Raw genomic sequence first — 12,325 nt, 5'->3', positions numbered from 1 at the left:
TGAAGCAGGGCACCTTGCCAGACACCGTATCTGCAGACACCTTGATCTTGGACTTCCCAGGCTCTAGAGTTGCAGAACAGTGAACAATAAATTTCTGTTGTTTATAAACCACACAGTCTATTGTTATAGCAGCCCAACCAGACTAGGAAAATCATCTTCCGAAGGTATAAATAATGAGCTTCAAAACATCCCCTTAGGGTTGAGAAGGGAAATTAGCTTAATCTGAACCTTGGGCATCTGGTGTGGCTACAGCCGAGCATTTCCTATTTCAAGTGCTTCAAAGGTGAACAGGTTCCTAAGAAACGTGAGGTTCCCTGAGTCCGATCACAGAGGCCCATGGAAGCATGCTGGTCTAAGTACGATTACTACAGAAGAGATCTGCAAACAAATGATTTAGAAAAGAACCTCAGAGTATCTGTCAGCTCAAAGACTTTAGGATTTTAGGCAAACTAAGAGTTTGAATTTTATCCTGGTTGCTTTAATTCAAATTCAAATTTTTGGCATTGTGTTTGAGAGACTGTATCTTCTTCACGTCCGTGTGCTTTGAACCACTTAGCAGAGGGTCCAGACCCTTATAGGTGCTGTAGGCATATATTTCTCTAAATCCACCTGGTTTAATTTCATTCCATTTTATAGCAATTAAATATAGGTCTGAGTTTTGTTTGTTAAAATGATGAGGTTTTTTTTTTTCAAGTGGAATTAGTTGGTGTGAGTCAGCAGCTATTTAAATTCTTATTAAACGGATACATAAGAAACGAGGGACACTGTTTTCTTCCACAAAAGAACATTTATTCCAGCTGGAATTTCAGTGACTTGAATGCAGAATGAATCCTGTGGTTCACCTCCTAGACTATTTGCCAAAGAAGATGTTGTCCTGGCCGTGGTCAAGGTGACACAAACTGTGGCCTTCTGCAGGGAGAACCACCCTGCAGACCTGCGTCTGCGGCACTGGTAGCTTCTCTCTGCAGACAAAGACCCCATGGCTTAGTTCTTCATCAGAGCGAGAATTCATCTTCCACCATGCGTGGAACAGAACGTCAAGCAATACATTAAACCCTCGATTTGGGCTTAGTTCTTCATCAGAGCGAGAATTCATCTTCACCACGCGTGGAACAGAATGTCAAGCAATACATTAAACCCTCGACTTGGACTGATGAAGTACAGGTCTCAATTTTCCCTCTTCCAAAGATAAGGATGACTTCAAAGAATGAAAGACTCCGATGACCATGGATTGCAGGGTGTGGCATTTCAGAAAGCATGCCTCCACAATTCCTTGTTTGCCTCAGGCCTTCTTTGCTGGCGTGGGCTGGGCAACTATTACTATGAAGAGATGAAAATACGGAAGGTCAGTGAGGTTAAGAGAATAATTCCAGGTCAGGTAACCAGGTATTGAAGCCCTGGATCCAATGATTTCACACGGGCCTCCTGTCTCTGCAGCATTCTTCGCCAGCCATCCTCCCCTTCTGCTAATGGACCATCATGATCTAGGTGTGAGGTCATCGGCAGAAGATGCAGGCAAGGACAGGTCTGTGGAGAGAGATTTCCTAACGTAGGAGGCATTCCTCGCCTTGCTGTTTGTTCTGAAGGACGTCCTGGAGCCTTTGATGCAGTGTGAAGTGAGGCCTCGTTCACAGTTTATTTTCATTTGCAGATGTGTAATCACCTAAAGTAGTTATGTTATGGTTACCACAGGAAGGCAGTTTGTAGTATCTGAGCTTGTACCTGTTCCCACAGGCAGTTCCAGTGGTCCTAAGTCCCAACGCCACATGGAGTTTGTTTATACCCAAACACAGCGCAATTTCACTTCACTGGAATCCACACCCCCAGCTGCTGGAGGCACCTCTCCGGACGGTGTCCAGACAAAACCAAAGGGCTTGTCATCTTCTTTCCTGCTGCTTCTAGAATAGACTCAGCTCTCAATTAACCCACATCTCACCTGGTTTAGAAAACATCCATTTGGTTTAGAAGTCAGTGTTGTTTTCGAATTGCATCTCTAGCAAATGATTTTTTTTTTTTGAGGTCTAATAAGCACTGAATAGATTGTATTAGGTTAAAAGCAATTGATTCCCAATAAATAAATTCTGCCAAGTTGTGCTCAGGAGTGTGAAGAAAAGTGTTTATTGGTTCTTATCTACGATCATCAAAACCCGTTCCTCTCCTCTCTGTCCCTCTTTCCCTGCCTTCCTTTTTCTTTCCTTCTTTCCTCATACTTGACTTCGCCTACTTGCTTTTATGTGGAAAATACTAATTTCCTTTCTAATGTCTATATTCTAGCATGTCTCCTCATTAAATTCCCCTGGGTGTGCCCTTTTACAATTAGCGCTACCAAGTAAATAAACTTCAAAGGGACGTGTGTACACACACAGACATGCACTCAGAGACACACATGTTCATTCACATGCCAAGAAGAGCTCCCATTAAAGTCTATTAGCCCCAAATGAGGAAACTGAGAGCTCTGAGCCCTGCACTAATTTTATCTCACGGTGTGGAGAGAGCTTACGAATAACTCTCGAGGTAAAATGCCATTTTTCCCCTGTAGGTAAAGTTAATATTAACGTCGTGTAAAAGGAACGAGGCTCTACTGCTTTTTGAGTGGCGTTTTCTCATTGTTACTCCCCAAACCTATTCTTAGAGGACCTTAGGTGGCATTGTGCATATTCTTTTGTAGAATAATGAAATGTTGATGTTACACAGTCCCATTGTAAGATCAATCCACTCCTGCTGGGGGATTCATAAACATCGTCTGCAGGTGGGCCTGGTGTGTCACCCCTCAGAAGCGGAGCTTTCATTTCAGGAAACAGCCTTGCCGAGGTCCCACAGAGCCCAGGACACCAGACCCAGCGCCGCGGCCCACGGCTTCCCGAAGCCCAAACAGTAACTGATGGTGTTGCCAATCTTGGCTCTGAAGCGAGCATGTTTGAAATTCCTGCTTCTCCAAGCCTCCTGGGCATGCCCTCTGCAGCCAAAGAGAGCTGGTAATTACACACGGCTTCTGACCAACGATGGTCCAGGTGCTTATCTGGGAAGGGAGACGGTCCCGACCTTCAGCCTCTGGGCCCCATTCCTCTTCTCATTCTTCAGTGTAGCAACCTGCTCTTAAAGGCTGATTTCTGTCTGCATCTCTCAGGCGGCACCTTTGTTTAGCCACTGAGTTTTCTCAAACTGGAAGTCCGTATGACGAAGGATAATTTTTTATGGTCTCCTATCATATTTGGGTTTTCTAGAAAGCATTCAAGAGCTTGTTCCTTCTCACGTAGACAATATTACTGTCATCAAGGTGTGTCTTCTTCTGGTTCCAGAACCGCTTCCTGAATTTAAAATGCTCTTCTGGACATTTTCTTCCCCCAGATAATGACAAAGAAAATTGGTCCACAGAAAGTGTGACACTGTTAGAGGGCAGTCACTACAATACTTTTTTCTTCTGCTTTCACATCTGTTCAATCAATATCAGCTCCTGGCCTCAAGGCAGTGTGAGATAGAGGCAAGAGTCCTAGGAGGCTGGGGATCAGAGGACAGCTTCTCAAGCTGCCTTTGCCTTTAACCAGGGGCACTGACTCACAGTAAACCCTCAACCTCTCCGGGTCAGGGAGCTCCTTTGTTAACAAAACAGCTTCGTCTAAATGGGTTCTCCTGTGCTTTCCAACTCTCTACTTTCTATTGTTCTGAACTTCATGCCCCATTGTAATCTGTGCACCTCTGCTAGAGTTGGTATAAACCCAAGCCTATGTTACTGGCTTAGAGAAAGCAAACATTTCTGGGTCTGTGAAATCACAGGCTTTGCCTGACGAAGCTTCGAGGTGTGCGGGCTCTCCTAGTGCAGCGCGATGAGCCATCAGCCAGCAGAAAGCTGTTTCCGCAGCAGAGAGTTAAAAGACTGGTGTTCTTCAGTGAAGAGTCATCTGCTGAGGGCTGTGTTGTTTTTATTCCCCCTGTGATTTATCTGTCAACGGGCAGATGGGAGAAGAAGCAATAAACTACGAGCTTGAAAATATCAAGGCTTTGCTTCTAGTGGGGTGACTTCCAGGCCCTCTTTGAGTTGGAGACGTTGTCAGGGAAGAAAATTTTGGGCTCTCACTATTATTTCCTGATCTCAGAACACAAAGCCTAGTTTTTGCTGAGTCTCTGAGAAACTCCATGAGCACTCGGCTTGCTTCTCTCTCTTTATTTTCTGAAACCAGAAGTAGAGAGAAACAGGCAACTGAGCCACACTGAACCAACCAGCTGTGGAGACCAGCAGTGAACCCGGCGTGTTTGTCATTGGTTAATGAATCTTACATGCTGTTCTCTTCCCTGCACTCCCGCGCATTCAGATGCCTCCTCGGCTTAGCATGGTGGCCATCCCAGCGTCCAGGGGATTCTGTCGAAGACCTGAGACCAGAGCTTTCTTCTTCCTGCACCCAGTTTGACTGGACCTTCTCCAGACTTCTGGGTACATTTCCAGAACATTTACACAAGGGGTTATGTAGGGTCATTGTGACAATGGTGGTTTGTGGCTTCTTTGTATAAACCTTCTGTATAGAAATTCCAGTTGGTCAAACAGATAAATGGAGAGGTGATCACTCACACTGCTAGATGACTTTTCCCCACCTGGAAAAGAATTCTTTATATATTTAAATAGGAACCCCTGTCCCCATTTCTTCCTGGCTCTGCCTGGCTCTTATCTTGACTGGTCCAGACATTTTCTGACATCCAGGGCATCAGGGAGGCTGTAAGTTTGTGTTCGATGGTGGCTGTCCTTCAAACCACTGGCTGGAGGGCAGGGTCCCTGCTCGGTCCCAGGGAGCTAGGAGTGCAGTTTGGGGAAGTCAGCCGTCTTGCCGTGATCTTCCGGAAGAGAAACGTAGAGGACGGCAAGGACAAAGGGCACGACTGGGGGACACACGGCTTGGGGGAAAGGGCACTGGCGTGCACACCAGGAGGCTGGAAACGAATCTGCTTCTGCCACCAGTTCTCAGAGCAACTGTAGGCTAATGAGGTCACCCCTAGGGCCTTTCTGTTTCTTCCCCTGTGAACTTAATACAGAATGATTTCTTTTTATTTTATTTTATTTTTTTGAGACGGAGTCTCGCTCTGTCGCCCAGGCTGGAGGGCAGTGGCCGGATCTCAGCTCACTGCAAGCCCCGCCTCCCGGGTTCACGCCATTCTCCTGCCTCAGCCTCCCGAGTAGCTGGGACTACAGGCGCCCGCCACCTCGCCCGGCTAGTTTTTTGTATTTTTTAGTAGAGACGGGGTTTCACCATGTTAGCCAGGATGGTCTCGATCTCCTGACCTCGTGATCTACCCGCCTCGGCCTCCCAAAGTGCTGGGATTACAGGCGTGAGCTGCCGCGCCCGGCCCAGAACGATTTCTAAGACAACTCTCAGCACAAACATATTATGATGCTTTAGCGTGAGAGAGGTGGGATTTGATGTGTGGAGGGCAGAGTTGAAACAATCATTTGAAACTGCCACTTCGGGCCATGGTCATTTAGAGATCTATTAGAAAGGACATCTTTAGAAATAGAATGTCAACTGAAGGGGAACTCCACTTGATCTATTAAACATCGTCCATGTCCATCTGGCCCATTACTGGATCTTGAGGTTTGTGAGGGCAGGGACTTAGCCTGGCTTACTCACTGCTAGGTCCCTACCACTAAGAACTGCACCTGACAGGATATCCTCAACAAATAAGTACTAAATGAATGAATGAGATGACAGTGGTTGCCACTGCTTCTGCTAGCAAACACAGACTCCACTTCCCGTTTTCCAGGGTCCTGCCTGCCCATCTGAGGACATGCCTGCTCATCACCCACGTGCATCCTGTCACAGTGGGACTGCGTGTGTTCCCTGCTCATTGTCACTTCCATGGTTTTGCTGATTCTATGCGATTCTTCCAGGCCACTCCAAGTTCCACCTCTTCCACGAAGCCCTCCTTGATTGCTGGGCCCTGGTTGAACTTATTATTAGTAACACTCAGGTTACTTCTACTTAATTCTTGCCTCCAGCCAAAGTGGACTTAGAACCTCCTTGCATGCCTGGTAAAGTCAAGGTGTTCAGCCAGGGCCTGTGTATGAAGCAGAAGCAACACAGTGTCTGGTTTGAGCTTAGGACTTGGGTTCAGATGGTTGTGGGTTACAATCCCTTCTACGCGTGTTGCCTGTGGAAACCCTTTGGTTCTCTGTGCCTGGAGCTCGCCTCTAATGGGACAAAGCCGTCTCACCTAGATTGTTGTTCTGAGGATTGAATCAGGTGATTCTGAGAGGCGTGTATGAGTCTTCCCTGATTAACAATCCATGAAAAGTGGGCGCCATTGCTGAAGCTCACGGAAGAAATATGAAATTTGACTATATCCTGATTCATGGCATTGGGTCGCCACCTCAGCAGTTTTTATGAAAGTAGCGTCTGACCTGGCAAAGGCTGTGTCATCTTATCATCTCAGAAAGGCAAATTTACGGGGTCAGATGATGGACGGCCAGGTTTCAGGCTTGTAGATTTCTCAATGGGGTGGAAGGAAGGAGAGAAAAAGAGAGACAGGACAGAGTACACACTTAATTCTACTTCTCCTAGGGTGATGTTTCCTTCTTCCCCTTCCAGAGTTCTCAAAAAGGCATTCTAGGAAGTCCTGTAAAATACATGCTCATACAACATCTCCTAATTTCCACAAATTGTTGAGAATTTAAAAACTCAGTTGGGGGTTTGCTGTTCTAGCCTGAGACACCAGGGTCACGTTTCAGTGCTTGCAGTCTTGACAGTACCAGGCATCTGGGATGAAGTTGGGGAAAGAAGGTCTGGTGACCCTGCTGGCCTGCCTCTCTTGAAAGATGCTTACTGGCTGCTGGCACCATCACTGGTGTGTCACAGGGCTTTAGGATTTGGAAAAGCAGAGGATGTAAAACAAGACGGAATGGTCAGAATTTAGAGAACCATGTGCCGAAGTGCCATCTTTAGGGTGCTCATAACACGACCCTACGACATTAGAGGTGCTGGAATCATGGAAGAGGAATCCAGACTCTGTAATCTTCTTCCCCCTGGAAAATCTGCGCTGGAACTGGGGGATTGGAAGCTGTCAACACATGAGCCATCTTCTGCTCTGTTCAAGATGGTAGGGGCGTTCTCGACACGCCCCTCCCTCTGATTCTGCCTCACTTTTATTTTAGAATTTTCCACTGCCTCTTCTGGAATGTGCTTTTTCACCCCTCGAAATCTGTAGAGAAGAAATAAGCAGAAACTGAAATGGCTTTCTGGTGTTAAATGCTCTCAGCTTAGTGGAAAATCGAGCGTTGGGCTCGAGGCTGGATTTTTGCAGAGAGCACTGCGATAGTGCTGTGGCCTTGCCTTTCTTTCTCATCACCCGGGTACAGTCCTGCAGTCCTCAGAGGATGCCAGTCCCACACAGGGGGATCCTCCTCCGCAGGAAAACCGAGGAACAATGCAGGTTCGATGTGTAAGATGGCTAAGCACATTCAATCATCGAGATCTTTCCTCCCAAACCCTAATGCTACCTCAAGATGGGCTGCTGCCTGCTACCATTTCAACATCGAGTCCTTTAAGATGCCACCTGAGAGAGAGACGGGAAGCGAGAGGCCAAGAAAAATGAAAGGTAAGCACGAGACCAGTGGAATGAGTGGGGAGATCCGTCTGTCTGTCTGTCTGTCCGTCCGTCCGTCCGTCCGTCCGTCTGTCTGTCTGTCTGTCTGTCTGTTTGTTTGAAGTGTCTTCTGCTTGGCTGAGGTTATCGCTCCTCAGGGGAGGCGGAAGTGCTTCTCTTCTCGTCTCTGATCGCTCCGCAGCTCTCAGGAAACTTTGACAAACACGTCGCAGCAGCGAGTGGAAACACGTCTGAGACGCTGCAGCGTAGCCCGGCGGGTTCTGTTCTTAGCAGTGTTTGCTAAGTTCCATCCATTCGAGTGTTTTTAAACAATGGGAGGCATGTCATCTTGATTTGACAGGATAATCCTGAGTTTATAGAATTTCATCACAGTGTGTGAAACTGGTTTTTCACTTCACTATACTGGCCCTCAGCGGTGGAGTAAACTGGGCACTGAATAGAACAAATCTCCCTCCTCCGTGTTGTCCCCCAGCCCACCAGTGTTCGCCCTAAGCTCTGCCCTGCACCAGCACCAGCCTTCTATTGGAGATTGGCAGCTGCGGCCACCGCTGGCTATCTCTCAACCACTCCACAATATGTATCAGTGTGTTCTACAAATCATTGTATTTGCCAAGCGTGAATTCAGAGCAAAGTGTAGACCTCGTTTGGATCTCAGTTGAGGCAAGCAAATCTTAAAATGTGCATGAGACTGTTGGAGAAAGGCAAACACAGATAGGATAGGTGTTGACATTAAAGAAATCTTAATTTTCTGTGTGTGGTGATGGTATTGTGGTTATTTTAAAAAGGGAGTGTCGTCCATGCCTTTTGATGTTATATATATTTTTAATTACAGATTAACATGATTTTCCAAATGTGCTTCAAAATAATTCACGGAAGTAAGTGAGCTCAGGAATACAAAATAATAAATTTAGCCACAAGGTGTTTATTGTTGAAGGTAGGCGATGGGCATGTGGGAATTTTTTATATAATTCTCTGTACTTTTGTTCCTGTTAGGAACTTTCCGTAATAGAAATTAAAAGAAGAATGAGGTAGGACAACTGGGATAAGCAGAAGACAAGGGTGGACTCACAGCCTCTCCTCCACAGATGCTGCGGGGCCAGGGTGAGCGTCAGCACCCTGAGTGCCTGCTCTGAGGCTGGAGCGGCTGGTTTCGCTGCCTTCCTGTCTGAGTACAGCAAGAGGTGGAGGGAGGACTGGGGTGCACCTTCTGCAGGGGACAATGCTTTGGACACAGCAAACGTGCAGAGCCCAGTGCCCTGTGTGGGGACAGAGGAGTGTGGGTGTCAGAAAAGGAGACCGCTTTTCCCTTCTCTTGGGATCCTCCTTCACTGGAAGATTTGGGGCAATGCACACGCCTAACCTCCCTCCGCTTTCATGGCCTCGTGGAGAAAAGGGTTCCCTCCCCCATTCACACGTTTGTGGTCATGATCACGGTGATTTAACGCACTAGTTTGCTTTCCTGATAGGAGGACATAACGGTAGAAGGTGAGAAGGGCAATTCTACCATCTGGTAAGAAAAAATGAGAAAAGGGGTAACAGAAGCGGTTGTATGAAAAATCAGAACTACTAAATAATCCACAGCCAATTTGCTGTGGCATCCAACTGCCACAATCCCCAAGACGAGCGTCCAAAAGCCACCAGGAGGCCAACCCCCTCATTTGCTTTCATTAGAATTTTTCCTTTTTCTTTTTTTTCTTTCTTTCTTTTTTTTTTTTTTTTGGAGACAGAGTCTCTGTCTGTCACCAAGGCTGGAGTGCATTGGTGCGATCTTGGCTCACTGCAACCTCTGCCTCCCGAGTTCAAGTGATTCTCCTGCCTCGGTCTCCCAAGTAGCTGAGATTACAGGCATGCACCACCACGCCCGGCTAATTTTTGGTATTTGTAGTAGGGACAGGGTTTCACCATGTTGATCAGGCTGGTCTCAAACTCCTGACCCCAGGTGATCTGCCCACCTCGGCCTCCCAAAGTGCTGGGATTACAGACGTGAGCCACCTTGCCTAGCCTTTCATTATAATTTTTCTAAGAATTGACATTACTTTAGAGTCTTCCCTAATCAAAACTAAAATAACTTTTAGAATAACGGCAAATTACCTCCAGTAGGGCCTGGATGAGATGATGGAACGGGGTACAGAAAGAAGAGAGAAGCTGGGCCTCCAGGAGACCCTCAGCTCAGGACTGAGGAGTGTCAGGCCCCGGTGTGTGTGGTGTGCGCTGGGGTGTGGCGGGTTGTGTACGTGAGGGTGGGGATGGGGGTTGCGGGTGCTGTGTGTGCTGTGTGTGTGTCGCACATGCAGGTGTTGCACGTGTGTGTTGGGTTGTTGAGAATTAGGTGTGGGTGCACGTTGGGTCTGTGGAGGGGTTATTTTTGGGTGCTGTGTGCATGTTGGGTGTGTGTAGGATTGTTTTGGGTGCCGCGTGTATGTGAAAAATTTCTCTCTTTAAACTCAGACTTTGGACCCTGGAGGTTTTCCTCATAGGTCCTTGGGATTCTAGGGCAATAAGGAGAAAGGATATTTTCTTAGGAGAAGCCACATCGCTGGACTGTTGAATTGCCACATCCAGTACCACCAGATTCTATTAGCCGTTAGGATAGAATGTGAAACTTCTCATTTACCTTAAGCACTGAGCCAAGTGGATTTTTAAAAAAAAAAGCAAGAAAAAATCAACACAGATGTTCAGAAATGGGTCATGAGACGGGGCCAAATGAGAAGCCTCTCAGATCTTGGGAACTATGAGTCACTTAAAAGGCCTCCAGTCCTGGGAGAAATGATGCCTGCCCTTACAAAGATTCCCAGTTCACTTCCTGCGGGCTGGAGCATTTTTCAGCCCTCCCAGAATTGTTGGTCTTTGTTTTTTGTTTTTTTGGGGGACGGAGTCTCGCTCTGTCACCCAGGCTGGAGTGCAGTGGCACGATCTCAGATCACTGCAACCTCTGCCTCCCAGGTTCAAGAGATTCTCCTGCCTCCTGAGTAGTTGGGATTACAGGCGTCTGCCACCACACCAGGCTAATTTTTGTATTTTTAGTAGAGACGAGGTTTCACCATGTTGGCCAGGCTGGTCTCGAACTCCTGACCTCAGGTGATCCTCCCGCCTTGGCCTCCCAAAGTGCTGGGATTATAGCTGTGAGCCACCATGCCTAGCCTGAGAATTGTCTTTTTGGCCAACTGGGGGAAAAACACTTGAATGGAACTTAAATGATAAAAATAATAATATTTATGATTTTATAGTGAGTATTTTAATGCTAAATTGTGTTGATGTGACCAATTCTTTTTGAACAACTCATTGATTCATCCATTCATTCACTCTGCAAGCATTTTTTTAGTGTTTACACTGGGCAGACAGCGTAACACAGACAGAAGACACAGCCCGTGTCAGGGTCGCACTCATAATTCTCGCACTGAACATTTGCTCCCTTCTCTGTGCTGGCTGCCAGGGACGTGGCAGGAATAAGCCAAGGTCTGTCTCTGCCCTCATAGAGCTGGCATCTAGCAGGGAATTCAGACACCAAGTTATTAAGTCTCACGAGGAGAAATCTGGGGTTCAAGGAAGGATTCTTGGAGAAAGTGACAAGTCGTCTGCAATCCTGTGGATGTTAACCAGGCAAAGCAAAGGCTCGTGGGAGGGGAGAGAAAGGGAGGAGGCGATTGTAAATTCAGCAACATCCTGCGGAGGTGCTGAGGTGGCTGTGAGTGGGAGAAGTGGGGTGTGTTTGCAGAACTGAAGGAAGGCTCTTGTGTCCGGAACCCAGAGGTGTTGGAAAGTCGGGTGGGAGAGGCTGGGGAGGTAGGTGGAGCAAGGTCAGGTGGAGTCTTGGATGTCATCATTTGTATTCCATCTGTGCTATGATCAAAAGGACATGGTGATGTGCTTTTGTTTCAGGCCATCACGATAAATGGTGTGGAAGGACATCCCCAAGTGTACTGTCTCCACAGCACTGGGCAACAAGCCTGCCCGTGGCTGGGCCTCCAGGTCACAGCTCGATGTGGGAGTCATTCTGAAATGAAATGACATCTCTTAAAGCCTATGTTTGCATTTTGGGTTGAAGGGGAAGAATCAGCTATGAAATGTAAAAAGGAGGAAATATGCCGGGCGCGGCGGCTCACGCTTGTCATCCCAGCACTTGGGAGGCCGAGGCGAGTGTATCACGAGATCAGGAGTTCGAGACCAGCCTGGTCAACAGGATGAAACTCCATCTCTACTAAAAATACAAAAAAATTAGCTGGGTGTAGTGGCGGGCACCTATAATCCCAGCTACTCAGGAGGCTGAGGCAGGAGAATCGCTTGAACCCGGGAGGCGGAGGTTGCAGTGCGCTGAGATTGTGCCACTGCACTCCAGCCTGGGTGGCAGAGCGAGACTCTGTCTCAAAAAAAAAAAAAAAAAAGAAAGGCGCAAATACTGTTTCTGGTTTTGTTGTGTTGGTCATGATGGTAATCATCATTAGTGGACAACATTGGTGATTTCATATGTTATTTCATATGTTATCTACCGAATTATAAAAGCACATGGCTAATAATGTTCATTTTTCATTCATTACAAACAATTTCTCCATCTGAAATAGAATGAACCTGACTACAAGGTTTTACTGCATCTTGCAGGACTTGAATGTGTGGGTCAGACAATAACCTAGTCCTGCATGTGTGTGCATGGATGTGCCATCCATTTTGGATTGCAGAGGGTGTGCAAACTACTTCTTAATTCTCAAAGGGGCTAGAAAGGCTCAAGTGCATTTTAAAAGGT

General features: G+C 47.0%; 1 long non-coding RNA gene across 1 annotated transcript in view; it reads left to right on the top strand.

The window, feature by feature from the left end:
* The first annotated feature begins 5,891 nt into the window (after positions 1 to 5,891).
* Positions 5,892 to 12,325, top strand: part of LOC105542842 — a 159,607-nt gene continuing 153,173 nt past the window's right edge. The window contains exon 1 of the long non-coding RNA XR_001006534.1: positions 5,892 to 7,578. This is a non-coding gene — a long non-coding RNA (uncharacterized LOC105542842). The remainder of the gene's footprint in view (positions 7,579 to 12,325) is intronic.

This window comes from Mandrillus leucophaeus, unplaced genomic scaffold (assembly GCF_000951045.1).
Source record: "Mandrillus leucophaeus isolate KB7577 unplaced genomic scaffold, Mleu.le_1.0 Scaffold27, whole genome shotgun sequence".
NCBI classification, from domain to species: domain Eukaryota; kingdom Metazoa; phylum Chordata; class Mammalia; order Primates; family Cercopithecidae; genus Mandrillus; species Mandrillus leucophaeus.
The sequence above is the reverse complement of the archived record's forward strand: the minus strand, read 5'-3'. Positions and strand labels throughout refer to the sequence as shown.